Source organism: Mustela nivalis, assembly GCF_964662115.1.
Source record: "Mustela nivalis genome assembly, chromosome: 9".
NCBI lineage: Eukaryota > Metazoa > Chordata > Mammalia > Carnivora > Mustelidae > Mustela > Mustela nivalis.
Genome location: NC_139028.1, coordinates 46460222 through 46475011, shown reverse-complemented (window position 1 = coordinate 46475011; position 14790 = coordinate 46460222). Strand labels below are relative to the sequence as shown.

Here is a 14790-nt window from a genome sequence, read left to right as displayed (position 1 = left end):
CCTGAACAAAGTCATGGGGATGGAGAATAAAGTTCAAGTCTTTTCCTGAAAGGTCACACCTGTCCTCATGGAGGTCACACATCTCTCCCCAGACCTGGGTAGAATTTATCTATGTCTTTCTCACCCCTTGAGGACACTTCTAAAGGAATGTTTACCACGTGGCTAAACTGAATGAGCTTGAAAAGGCAAACACAGTGATTCAGTTTGGGATAACAATTTCATAAAACATTGTTCTAGTTGCAAGAACTGCAGTCCTCTCTGACTGTAGTTTTAGCCCAGAGGACAAATGATCAGGATTGGAATGTGTGAGAACTATGTTTATGGGTCACTAAGATCTTGTGTTTCTGAAGTAGGATAGTGTAGGCTGTCAAGGGTGTTCACGCTAAGTCAAAATTCTGTATCCCACGGTCACACAGCATGACTGCAAAATGTATATAATAATACCTTGCTAATTGAGAACTTCATAATTTGGTAGGACACCTTCAAGAACTTGGATGGAAGCAAACACTGTTGTTGGGGGCCGTGTAAATAGACTTTAAAAAGAATTTGCTCTGACATACCTGAACTCTTGTTTTTTTTTGCCCAGACCTTATTTACTTTGCACATAATTCTAATTAGCTAGACTTCCCAACACCTATCCTACAGTATTTTAGAAATCACATAGCAGAGATATTGTTGTAGAAAGGCTTATAACAACAGTGAGAAGTCACTTTGCTACCCTTTATGCGATTGGACAGCAAGAGGAACAAGTAGCTAACCCACATCGTGTGTTTGTCATATCCCAGGCACTAAATCAGTATTCAGTCATTTACTTCTCACAAGTATTCCAGGAGGTGGATACCCTGACTACCCACATATTATGGATGCGGAAACAAAAGCTAGAATTTAAATGACTGTCCAAGGTTTCAGAGCCCTGGGAGAGATGGGATTTAAAGAAGGCAGGCCAGCACCAGAGTCTGACTTCTTCATCACGACACTTCAGACATTCTCTGGATAAGCAGCCCTAAGTGTCTCCTTAAGGGCTGGAACCCAGAGGGAGCCCATCGCTTCATTACTTCGCGGTGTAATAGCTGATCATTATAGGAGAGCCCCAATCAATGTAGAGAGTTAGGTTCCCTAGAAAACAGACCCTGGGGCAAAAGTTACACTGCAGGCTAATGTTTTATTAAGGGTGCGATCCCAGGGGAATGCAGAGTTGGGGGGCGGGCAGTGGGGAGGAAGCCAGCCTGAAGGAAGGGAGACCAAATATAAATTGGTACATTATTAAATTGGTTACAGCTTTACAACAAAACCCAGCATGTTTCTCAGTCTCCCTGTGTGTCTCCAGGGAGGCCACATAGGAGCGCTGCATCTCGGGGTTGGAGGGGAGGGTGAGCGTCCTTCTGTTGTTTCTTGCCCATTTTTGACCTCTTATTGATGAGCTTCGTTGTGGTGGGGGGGGGGTGTTTAACTCCCTCTTCTGGGTTGTGCTTGGTGTGCCTGGGCAACTGAGGGATCCAGGATTTTATTGGCACAGTCTCTCTTACCCGACCGTGCTCTGTGGGGAAGGGGTGGGTGGTGTGTGGGGGGCTCGTTTTTCTGTTGTAGCAGCGGGCATTCCTGTCTGAAGCTGGGGAACAAATTGAGGCCTGAGGGTTGTGGAGGGGGTGGGCTGAGCGTGCCTTGGCACCACACACACTGGATCTGGGTAGAGAAGTAAAATGTATTGGGGAAAGATTTTTTTCATCAAAAGCTAAACAAAGCAAAACTCCACCCCTCAAACTGCGATGCCTCCCTGGGCTGACGCTCGACTCCTTAGAAAACTCAGCTACATAAAATGACACATTTCCCAAAGGCTCTGATTTGTCAAGCCATTAGGATTCCTGTTTCTCTGGCCCTTGCACCGCTTAGAAGTACAAGGGGAAAGTGCCCGCACTTTGTAGTCTTCGATTGATGCCAGCAAAACGTCTTTTTAGTACCTTGCCTTTCTTGTGAGCCTGGGACATCTGAGTGCCGTTTTCTCGAATGCGTGTGCATGAATTCATGGGCTGGAAATGCAGAGGGAGGTTGAAGAGGAGCTAGAGGTGGGGGTTTTCTGAGAGTTTTGTCTGCAGAACTGACTTCCCCATCTTCGCTCCTTGTCACGGAGTAATACTCCCTTCCCATTCCTCCTCACCAGCACCGTCCCCACTATCTTCCCACACTTAAGGACAGACCGCCTTCTGTTATTTGCTCTGCGCGCTGTTTCCCGTACTTGAACTCACTCCGTCCTCGCGTTGAACTTATGAGGCAGGTGCTGTTATTATCCCAGATTTATGGGTGTGGGAACTGAAGTTTAGAGAGGTTAAATGACTTGTCCAATTGCACAGAGCTAGTAAGTAACAGAGCCAAGGCTTCAGCTCACGTCGCCTTACTCCACAGCCCTTGCTCTTTTCCTGACTGTATGATGCTGCTGAGGGCCGCATGTTTGGGCCTTCCCAGAAAAATGCCACCCCCACCTGCTCTGGGCATCCCATTTTCTCATGTGTCTTTGTTGCTAGGAGCTTTAGTGGAATATCTGCAGTATAGGATCATTTATTTTAATATACATTGTATAATACATTATGTAACATAATGAACATATAAGACTAAGTAAATGTATTCAGTATAACAAATGTACAATATATAATACAATTTACAATATAAAACGCATAAATAATAAAATACATAATATAAAATAAAATATGTAACTATACAATAGTATATAATAGTATAGTTATGTTATTCTATATTATTATTTAATATACATAATGTGTTTTATATAACTTATGTTATACATTTGATATTATATAAAATGTCATGTTATGTTATATCATATATATTATATTATATATGTGGAGCACCAACTATGTGCCAGACATTGTTCTAGGCACTGAATCAGACCAGTGAGCCAAATGGATAAGAGTCCTTTTCTTTGTAATATTCTAGTGGAGAAGTAGGTCATAGTCAAGATAGGTGTATTATATTATATGTTAGATGGGCTTAAGTGGTAAGCAGAAAAACAATGCAAGTAAAGGAGAAAGGAAGTGTCACCTGTGGCAGTGGATTCCAAAGAATGCCTCACTAAGAAGGTGACTTCTAGATAATGCCCTGTAGGAATTTTAGATTTATAGCTGGTGATTTTAACATGGAGAACACAAACGAGGAGCACACCTGGTTGATTGCCACAGACAAACTCAAGTCAGTACTCTGTGATTAACAAAACCACTCTGAACTAAGGCAGAAAATAATACAAAAGACACAATTATTATAAATGCAGATTAGTTAAACACAGAAGTCTCCCATTTAAAAGTATTTTCCAGTTAATCAAAAGTCTTAATGGGGGGCACCTGGCTGGCTCAGTCGTTTAGCGTCTGCCTTCTGCTCAGGTCATGATCCCAGGATCCTGGGATGGAGCCCCGCATCAGGCTCCCTGCTCAGCGGGAAGCATGCTTCTCCCTCTCCCACTCCCCCTGCTTGTGTTCCCTCATTCGCTGTCTCTCTGTCAAATAAATAAATAAAATCTTTTTAAAAAAAGTCTTAATGTAAATGTACCCCATCTCAAATGTCCTTTAACAACTTTTTGTTGCCCTCGCTCTTACTATATTTGTTTCCCATCTTCCTTCTGGACCCCCATTTTTCTGAGTACTTTTTTGCAGCTGTGGTACTTTTATTATCGTCAATTGTATTGTCTTTAAACCTATTGGACTGAGCATCTTCTGTGTCAGGTGTGATGTCCTAGCTGCTGAGTGTGGAGGTTGGCCCCTTGCTCAGAGGACTTCCATTTTAATGGGAAGGATAAGGCATGTTGGTAGGAAAAGTGGAAATACATACACATCCTTTATGCAAATTACTGATTGTCAAGGAATTACAAAGTTGAACTGGATTCTCTTTTAGAAGTCTAGTTACCCTGGAGTTTATTTAAACAAAGAGAAAAAAATCATCATGTTTGCATGAAATACATATTTGATTCTTTAACAATTGTGACAAATAACAAGGAATTATGCCATGCTGCACTCATGATCTATACTAAACATTGGTATTTTGGATTGTATATAATTTGAAGAAATGTCTCAAATCCTTTATGAAATACTATAGTAGCCAATACATAGAGGCATGCCCTAGGTGGGCATAGGAATGCAGTTTAGAAAAGAGAGAGAAATATCATACTTGGAATGACTCAATTTCTTCAAAATCCCTGAGCAAGAAAAGTAACATTGAACTTTCACCCTGATTTCATACACCTTCTATATATATGTTGACTTAAATCCAAGAGCAAAAGTTAGTACTCTCCATCTCCATTTTGAGTAAACAACTTCAGGTATATTTAGATGACTTTCCCCCTGGATTTTTACCTGGGAGTGGTCTTTTCAATTTTTTTTTTTTTTTTAAATTTAAAAGAGGCTAGGTTTGGCACCTTTATACTGATGTCACTGGTGTTCCTATTTCTTGGGATCCTAGGAAGATTCATATTCTTTATAGCTGATACAGTAAAGGCTGGAGCTCCCACTAAGCCAACCTGAGAAAAATCTTGACTGATAGAAAATAAGCCTGAGTAAACTATTTGCTTAGACTTCTCCAGTTTGTGTGTGTGTGTGTGTGTGTGTGTGTGTGTGCACGCATCAATTTCTGTAATAATCTCATTCATGTTGGTCTCCAGTACCATTCACCCCATCAGCATTGCCGCAAGAATACTGTGAACCTTGTCTACGTGGAAAACTCAATTTATTTCCTAGGTATTTTCAAAAACCTTTTGTAATGTTTTCAAAAACACCTTGAGTTCCAGGGACTTTAGGAAAGATTTTCAAGAGACAGAGAGGGAGGGTGGGTTTGGAGGTCAGATCTGGTTATATCTGGTTAAGAGATCCATGATTCTTGGGCTTCTTGCATGATTGAATTAGATCTAAAACGCAAAGTTTACTTTCTGAAGAATCCACATAGAAGACATAATGCTGTATAATGTCTATAAATCGGTTTTTCATCAGATCCTCCAAGTAACTATCCTCCATCTGGAAATCACAAACATTTTCATCTCTCTGAGATACCACATGGATCCCTGATGATTTGCTGTGGTGTGTCTTCACTGTAGGGCTGGGAGAATTGGAGAGCGTGCCTTCCCGTAGCCTTCACCTTGACGAGGATCCTTCCCTACTCCCTACCCCTTCCGCACCTGGATGCATGTGCGCACGCATTCCTGAGTGGCTGGGTTGGGACTTGAACTCTATTTTTATGAATTCTTTGGGGCACCTGGGTGGCCCAGTCAGTTATGAGTCTGAGTCTTGGTTTTGGCTCAGGTCGTGATCTCAGAGTCATGAGGTCAGCCCAGTGTTTGGGGCTCCATATGTGCTCATGCGGAGTCTTCTTGAGATTCCCTCTCCCTGTCTCTCTGCCCCTCCTGCTCATGCTCTCTCAAATAAATATATAGATCTTTAAAAAAATAATATAAAAAATCTTTGCTGATTCTTTTGGGCACAGTTAGCCCAGTGTCCTGAGTTGACAATGGAAAAAGGTGCGATTTACTGAGTTAACTGGCTTTTCCATGACCCACAGCTGGTGCAGGGAGCCTTGAACTCAGGACTTGTAAGCATGAGTTCGTTCTGCTCTGCTCAGAGCTGTATTAATTCAGAAGATGTTTCAGAAGTTTTGGGGTTTGGCTGCCTTTTTTTTTTTTTTGATGTTTTTGGTTGTCATCATTAACCATATTTATTTACTGAAAGGTATGATTACTGCATGGGCTGTAAGAAACATCACTTTTTACTAGAATAGCTGATGTCAGAGTTGACTATGTGCGCATTTTATACATGGGAGCTTTTTAGATGACCATCCTTTACAGCGTTTTACAATTATTTTAAATTCTGTTGTTCACTGACCTAAAAACATCATACCTCACATTTGAAGCAAAGATGAAAGAGCACTTTGTAAAATCCCACATCCTCTGTTTTTAGTCACAGAACTCTTTAAATTAAGTCATTAGCATATGCAAACAACACTCCTTTTCCCAAAGTGGTATTTCTACTCTGCAATTATTATGTTGTTTTGGGTAAGATAAATAAACCCTACATTAAAACATTAGACACTGAAATGAGAAACAGTAGCACTGCCATTATAAAATATTAGGGAGCTGTTAAAAACATGAGCAAATTACAAACCATCTCCCTGGGGCTCCTGGAAGGCAGGTTGAGCCAAGTGATACCCCCTGGTACTCTCCTCTCCAAGTGTGAACTCTAGGATGTTAGAAATTCTCTGCTGGGAATGACGGGCCAGGCCACTTAGGCAGGGCTGGCTAGGAAAAAGAGGCTTCTGCATTCATTTGTTCTTTCCAAAACAGTGCAGTTTCTCCAGCTGTGAGGTCATATTTTCAGTTGTTTCATAAACTTAAATTGTTTGCTTTTCTGATACTGTTCCAGTCAGTTCTGTTTTCAGGCAGACAGATCTACATTGGGGAAGAAACTCGTGTAGGGAACACAGATGTGGGGTTGGCTTTTGGGTAAACAGCAAATCATTCTGGGGGCCTCAGATGCTAATGGAACATGCAGAGCTTGGTAACCAGGTTTGAGTAGATGACTTGAAGATTTCTCTCTGTTGAAGGGAAGTATTGCCTAGTTGGCACATGGGTTTCTAATAAAGAGGCTGAAAACACCAGCCTTGCTGTGTTTGGCTTCTTACCAGAAGGTGAATAAAGATCAGCAGTTTTCTCTCTCTCTCAGATGGATCCTAGAATCGCTCATTTTGGATAGGCAGGTGTGTTTTTGTCCACTTGGGTGTTTGTTGTTATTGTTTTCTGTCTTTTAGTGTTTCTCAGTTGCTCTGAGTTGGCAACTCTTGAACAGACATATGAACCCCAAATAATTGTCCTGAGAAATTCAGAAATTACTGAGCAAGAGGCTATTGGATTTCCATAAGTAAGCAAATATATCCTAAGAGCTCATGGGTGAAAATTGCTTTTTATTTAATGAGTCATTTTTATTGGAAGGTAATGATTATGTCCAGGCCATAAATACAGTATAAATTCCCTTCAGTGGACATTAAAAAGATGACTTTCAATTGGAAGCCGCTCTAAAGGCTTCAGAATATTGAGGTTACAAAATTTCAAACCTGTGCATTCTCTACCCTATGAATGTGAGGAAATGGATGAAACCCAGCAAGAGCTTGCATGCAGGAACAGATGTTTATGACTGTGCACCAGCAACTTGGAGAGAACATATGATGGTGTAATGGTTAAGAGTTTTAAAAGGATCTTCTCATGCGTCATCTTATTTTATGGTTATGGGTACCCTCTGAGTGATCTGCCCTCTCCCTTATTTTGTAAATGAGAAAAGAGGCACACGGGGCTTTAAGGACTTGCCCCAATATGTCATCTTTCCAACATATCAGACTGCTTCTTCTTGGGTTTATGAGTGTGTAATTTTTCCAAGTAGCAATTTGAGCAACATGTCTTCAAAGTCTGAATATATTTTTCTTTCAGGAATATTCGTCCAGGAACAAGAGTTATTGCTGGCGGTCAAACTTACTTGTTATACAGGATGATTTTTAAAAATTCAGCTGTGTTCCATGTACAGCTGGGAAATAAAAACCGTGGTCCAGTTATTTGAAATCACATTTAGGCTATGCATTCTGCATTCTGTCTGTATTAAGATTCTATACAGATGCTCACAGAGCAGATGATAGACCTTTTCTAGCTGACATTCATGCTACCAAACTATCTAACTGTTTCCAATTCCCTGGTTTGTTATAATTGCTTCGCATGCCTCGGATGTGGGTGTATATAGGTCTTGCCATGTACACCCTGGCGATACTTTATCTTTGCTCAGTGTTATCGGCATATTTGTCTTACTCCTTCTGCTTGATTGTAGGCTCCTTGAAGGCAGGATTTATTTCTGTAAGTAAATATGCACCCTTGTGTCCCTTGTCTTTCTGGGGCCAGAGTTTGGCATAGGATCACTGCTCAGTAGGATCATAGGATCATAGTGATCATAGGATCACTGCTCACTTTTGAAAGGAGGAAGAGAAGGAAGGTCTGGCTGTGTATATCGCAAATGCCACTCTCTATCTCTGTCCCATTCCTTTCTAGAAGTTGGATTTGATGGAGGCATGTTTTCTGCCCATCGTCTTCACCTCTGAGCATGTGGAGATTTGTTCCATAACCTTCTTTGTTCTTCTGTGGTTCAAAGCTTTGAATAATGTATATGTAGACAAAGGAAATTGAGACACAGATGATCTGCAAGGAGCTTTTGTCAAATACCAGAGTTTGAGGTTTATTTTTTTCCAGGCCATTTAAGGTAATGACAAAAACAATGATAATAGCTTACATTTAAAAAATATATTTGATTTTCAATAATTTCAGTACTTCTCAGAGTAAAGTACCTTAAGTCTTCTTTTTTCCTGCCCTAACAGCCAATAAAATGTCCGCAGAGCTGCCTGTCACTTTCTTATAAATGCAGTCATCTCGGATTTCCAGTGCATTCTTATTATTTTAAAGACTTACTTATTTATTTTAGAGGGAGAGAGAGGGAGATAATCCCCAATCAGACTCCCTGCTGAGCACAGAATCCAAAACCAGGGCTCAATCTCACAACCCCTGAGATCATGACCTGAGCTAAAACCAAGAATCGTTTTAACCAACTGAACCACCCAGGAGTCCCCTCCAGTACTCTTTTAACACCTGGCTTGTTCTTCTCTTACACTGTGTTTAATGCTCTCCTGGTCCATTCTTAGGCTGACTCTTTATATTTCTATTTTCTGATGGACTTTGTCCTCAACATAATTTTTTAAAAATTATCTTTCTTCTCTAGCTTTCAATCAAGTCCTATAAACCTCTTACTGTCAAGTTCAGCTCACCAAGCAGCTCGTCCCCCAGGTGCTGCCTCCCTGATCCTGTTTGGAACTTTGGGTCCATTTCAGGCAAAAGTTTTCCATATAATGTGTTCTGTTCAATTTTGAATGTGCCAAGGACCTCAGACTTCACTCCTCTCATAAAGATGTTGTGAATATATTAATCTTCAGGTCCTTCAATTTCTATTTTATATACATTGACCTCTTTTGGTATTTCTTTGCAAAAGTACTTCAGTATTTTCCTAAGTTCTTTGGCCTTGTCACTTCCCTACTGCCTTCCCATCCATGTGTTTTCAGTAGGCAACAGTGTTTTGAAACATTCTTTACATAATAAACATTTCTAAACATACTTTAGAAACATTCCGTTTTTAGGGCTTCTGGGTGGCTCAGTTGGTTATATGTCTGACTCTTGATTCTGGCTCAGGTCATGATCTCAGGGTCATGAGATCGAGCCCCACATTGGGTTCCACGCTCAGCATGGGGTCTGTGTGAGATTCTCTCTCTGCCCCTTCCCCTGCTTGCACTCTCTTTAAAATAAATAGATTTTTTTAAAAGATTTATTAGAGAGAGAGATAGAGATCACAAGTAGACAGAGCAGCAGGCAAAGAGAGAGAGGAAAGCAGGCTCCCTGCTGAGGAGAGAGCCCGATGCGGGGCTCGATCCCAGGACCCTGAGATCATGATCTGAGCTGAACGTAGAGGCTTAACCTACTGAGCCCCCCAGGTGCCCTTAAAATAAATAGAATCTTAACAAAATACATTCTATCTTCTCTTTCATTCAGTCATCTTCTTCACTAAGGAATAGTTTTAAAGCTTGCTCCACCATTGATTAATTTATATTAAATGAGTTATTTTGTATACAGCACAGAGCACAATGTTTCTGTTCCTTATATATTTATTTCAGCTTCCTTACTGCAAAAGGAACCTAACAGGTATTACTGATGATTGCTCAGACCTGCCCCTATACTATCAGACATTCATAAATGTAAACACAAAGCATTCAGTTATCCAGCATTTCTGCATGACTTCATTTTTCTTCTGGCAGACAGCACACACTGCTTTTGATGGAGTTACTCTGTCTGTGGGGGGCCGGGGGCAGGAAAAGGGTCCCTGTGAGCAGGGAATCATCTCTTTTGTATGTATCAGGCAGTTCTAAGACTATGTGGTGGTGATCCAGACCAAGGGGGATTATCTGGTCGTTGCCTTTGTCAAAATCACTTTGCTGGACTGTAGATGAGAAAAAAACCTTAGAACTTTGGACGAGTACTGTTTATTTTCTGATAGCTGGGAAACCTTATGAATAAATAAGAGAAAGATTTACAGGTCAACTCTTGTCTTTGGTGTCCACATCGTTCATATTCAGGGCCAGAATCTTCACTGATGTGCTCAAAATATCCTAAGTACTATTGAAAAAATATCAATCTTTTTTCATTTAGTTTCAAACTTCACATTTGTTACTGTTTCAGAATTGTTAAAATGACCAGAACAGAGTCTTTGGAGTATAAAAATATGGGCTTCTTAGTTCTATCCATATGAGGAAGAAACTCAATGAGAATCAGACCAGGTTCTGGAAGACCGATGTCCTAGCATGGGGCTGTAAAGTTAGGTTAGGCCTGCTTGGGGCGGGGGCCGGCTAGGTCATTAACTGGAAGAACATTTAGAGGAAGTAACTGTGAGAGAGACACGATGGCTAGTGTTATCGCTTGATGATGTCATTGGGTTGGAATTCCATCATGTAATTAGAATCGTGTGTGTGTGTGTGTGTGTGTGTGTGTGTGTGTGTGTGTGTGTGTGTTTAAAAAAGCTGGTTACAGGCGAGGTTCTGTTCTCACGATTAGTGATGTTAAATTTTAAAACTGGGATTATGTGTAGGAAATGTTAAATTTGAAAGCAAGTGTGAATGCACCTGTCACATAGAGTGTCTCATCTTCAAAATCCTTGTTTGTGGTTAACCTTTGATATTTACAGTGCATCTTCTCATGGGTGGAGTGAACAGTCTGGGGCTGGTCCATGAACATTCCACTTGCTCTGTGGCGCTCAGTGTTTGGTCCTTCATCGGTCTGTGTGTCTCTCGTCATTCTCTTCCAGCCAGACTTGGCTGTCTGCTTGATTTGCCATTTCCTTTGAGCGCCCCAAAGGAAATCATGTTGTATATGCTCTCTCATGTAGGGTACTGCCCATGTGACCTTCCCAGCTACCCTGTGCTGTGAGGCATAATTATTCCCACTTCAAGACAAGTAGACACAGCATAATTTAGCTCTGTCCATAGAGCTGAGACGACCAGATCCCTTCACCTTTAGGCCAACTTTATTATTATTATTATTATTATTATTATTATTATTATTTTAATTTTAGATTTTATTTATCCGAAACAGAGACACAAAGCAAGAGAGGGAACACAAGCAAGGAGAATTGGGAGCGGGAGAAGCAAGCTTCCAGCAGAGCAGGGAGCCTGATGAGGAGCTCAATCCCAGGACCCTGGGATCATGACCTGAGCCGAATGTAGCAGCTTAACACACCTGAGCCACCCAAGCGCCCCGGGCCAACTCTGTTTTGAGGGAGAACCTCTTGGCAGCGCCCCAGTCTTTGGTTTATCAGCTAGAATTCTTCTGTAGTTGGGAAGGATACAGAGTCTTCTTTTCACGAGTGGGTGCTGTAGCACAGAGTCCCGCTGCATGCCCCCCTGCGCCTAACTGACCTCTCGCTGTCAGTGAGCTGCTGAGGGGATGCTATCCTTAGGGCAACACTCGAATTGTTCCTTTTTGTTTTCTTTTGTGTTATTGAAGTGAAATTCACATAGCCAGTTAAAAGTGCTCAGTTCAGGGGCATTTAGTACGCTCACAACTGTACATTTGACATTGTGAATGTACTACTACACATTTACCCCCTCTGTCGAGTTCTGAGCTCCCCAATCCCCATTCTCCCCAGCACTTGGCAATTACCAGTCTATTTTCTATCTCCTGTTTTTGCTTTTTATAAGCATAGAGGACAGCCACAGTAAAGAATGGGATGCAACGTGATTCAATTACCCCAATGTTAAAAGAGAAGGTGGAATCTTAAGGACTGAGGCTTCTTTTTATGTTATCATAAATCCAGGAGGTGAGTTTCAAGAATAAAACCACATCTTGATTTATCTTCCCTTTTGTAATAAAAGAAAGATGTTAATTTTCTAAAGCACCTTTGATCTGACTTTTAAGAAGTAAACCCCTATATTTTTGTAAACCCATATATTTTTGTTCAAGCAAATAGGCAGCTAGCGGAAAGATAATTAATTGATGAATTTTTTTTCCATTTTAATTGTAAATTTCTTTTGGTGAATCCTAGTGACAGTCTGGGAAATTTATGGATTAATCTCCCATTTTAAGTATCCTGTTCCATTTTTTTTCCCCAACGGAAATATTTTTGAAATATTGATTGTTCATTATGGGATGATGAGTGTAGCAGGCATTATAAAGAAACAGGAGAGGCTGTCTTTTTTCTCAGACACTGGAGTTCGTGTCCTCTCGGCAGACTTGATGCTTTATGAGTATTTGTTGCTTCTTCATTGTAGTATTAGTTACATTCAGAGGACCAGATCTCATAGAATGCCAGAATATCAAGGAGAAAATTGAACTTTTGGCTCAAATCAATTGAAAATTATGTAAGGAGACAGGAGACTCCACAAAAACATGTCATGTGAAGGAGCAGGAGCTGGCTTTTCCTTTGATTCCAGATTTTAATATCAACTTCTAGTATTTAATAATAAAAGACAAGGCTTCACATGTATTTTTAATGTCCTCAAGTTTGAAAGTTGCATGAGTCTTAAACTGGCCCTTACAAGTGGGTTTCAGAGCTGGTATTAAAAAATAAACAAATCACTAGAACTCTGTGTGGAGGGTCAGCAGGAGTATCATTTTTAGGAATAAGCAATATTTACATTGTTCTTTGTTCACTATTTTCTTCAATTTTCATTTGGGAAATCCGGTTGGTATAAAAATGACAAAGCTCATGTAGTTTCCTGCTCAGGTGTTCTCTCCCAGGAGGGCAACTTTCCTTTCTGGAGGGGAGACCATTGTGAGTTCCTGACCCACAGCGGGGACCCTTGAAGGGTTGAACTGCTACTTTCCTCCATTCTACCTTAGTATCACTTGGCTTTAATCCCTCTGCCACCACCCAGATACCTGTCAACCTCCAGCTTGAATTTATTTCAAGAGCAACTTCTTGGTCTTTTCCGTTTTAAAACAACAACAGCAACAAAGTACTTTCTGGAGGGTTTTTTCCTTCTTCAGGTTCTGCTAATGTCCAGATAACCACAGTCTGACGGATTTTTTTGTGTGTATATCCAGAAGGATGTTCAACGGACACACCAAATTATAGGTCTGGATCTTCTATTTCAAGTGACTATTCTGGTTTGGCGTTTCTTAGAGTGGTCTGCCATGACTCAGCAGGTATGCAGGGGCTGGGAGACAAGCATTTGCATTTGAAACTCTGATACAGGTGATGTACCCACCACACGTTTATAAACACCATGTGCGCCCTACTGAAGTCATTTTGGACCTAGCTTCGCTAGGATGGGTTGGATGGGTATGGGTGGGTTGGATGAGTGGGCTCAGTGGGTTAAGCCTCTGCCTTCAGCCCAGGTCATGATCTCAGGGTCCTGGAATCGAGCCCCGCATGGGGGGGGGTGTCTCTGCTCAGCAGGGAGCCTGCTTCTGCCTCTCTCTCTCTCCCTGCCTGCCTCTGTGCTTGCTTGGGATCTCTCTCTCTCTCTGCCAAATAAATAAATAAAATCTTAAAAAAAAAAAAATTTGGTGAGATGTTCATGACCTAATCCCAGTCATTAGGAAAAATGTTGACAGATATAAGACTGAATTCAGAGCCCTGAGGCAAGCCACTGGAGACTTCTCTCCAGGTTGACACTGCCTTGTGTGTACTGAAATTCAATCAGTTTTAAACCCCCTTTTCCTGGCTTGTCATTCAGCCCACACTTCCCCTGTCTCGTCCTCTGGGACCTCATGAGAGATTTTATCAAATGCCTTGCTGACAGCCAGCTAGGCTGGATCTACAGAATTCCCCCAATCTACCAGTTTAGCAAGCACATTTTTAAAAAGGAAAGAAGACAAGAGAAGGGAAAATGAAATGTTTAAAGAGGAGAAGAAAAATAGGATTAATTTAGCAAGCTATCCCTTGTCCTGTTGATCCAAACATGCAGATTCGAACCAGAAATTTGTTTTGGGTGTTTCATCTGGAACACACTCAGAGGGTAAGACACTTCCCAGGCCTTGCTGTGGCCTGACACATGCACATGCGTTTTACAGAGAGGTTCCCCTTCCTCACAGGAGCCCGTGCAGATCTAAGTGGGACAGGTCATTATGGCCACCCTCCCTCTGTGTGTGACAGCAGGTTGGGGTGGGCCTCTTTAACCCCTGCAGCCCTAATTCTTGGGAAGGGTACAGAGATGGGCAGTTTCCTGTAAAAATCTCAGAATACTTCGAACTGGCCATCCCTCACTTTCTTACCGGAATGGTCTCTCCTCTTGTTATTGCTATATGGCCCTGATGTTTAAAAAGAAGAACGGCCCTGGATCAGGGAGGAAACATGTAGACGGTTGCTGCCTGAAAAAGAAAGAAAACCCTGCAGCACATTTGAAGGACAAAATTCTATTTCTCACAGAGTTTATTCCTAGAAAAAGGAATACGTGTGTCTCGGAACTCTGACCATGAAACTGCAGCCAGGAGCTTTGACTCACAACTGGCTTAAACTCTTCCTCCCCCAGCCCCAACCCCTCAACATGGTGATTCATTGTAAAAAATCTGAAGGACACTGGATTTCAGCATGCCAAAGCTGGAGTCCCAGGCATCTGGGAGACCGTGCACCGCGGTCATCCCTCAAAAACTGAGGCTTCAAAAGCACTACCCATCTGATGTATAGGTTTTTTTGTTTTAAAGTGGAGAAAGCAAATTAATGATATTCAAAAGGAATT

General features: G+C 41.4%; 1 protein-coding gene and 1 pseudogene across 3 annotated transcripts in view; one reads left to right on the top strand and one right to left on the bottom strand.

Moving 5' to 3' along the window:
- Window positions 1–14790, top strand: part of FAT3 (FAT atypical cadherin 3) — a 652787-nt gene that overhangs the window by 156867 nt on the left and 481130 nt on the right. The gene's annotated exons all lie outside the window — the stretch shown is intronic.
- On the bottom strand, window positions 4349–8893 carry LOC309841238 (AP-3 complex subunit sigma-1 pseudogene; annotated as a pseudogene). The gene is made up of 3 exons: window positions 8819–8893; window positions 4890–5088; window positions 4349–4771 (listed from the first exon to the last, which is right to left on the bottom strand). The product of its transcript is annotated as an AP-3 complex subunit sigma-1 pseudogene (transcript).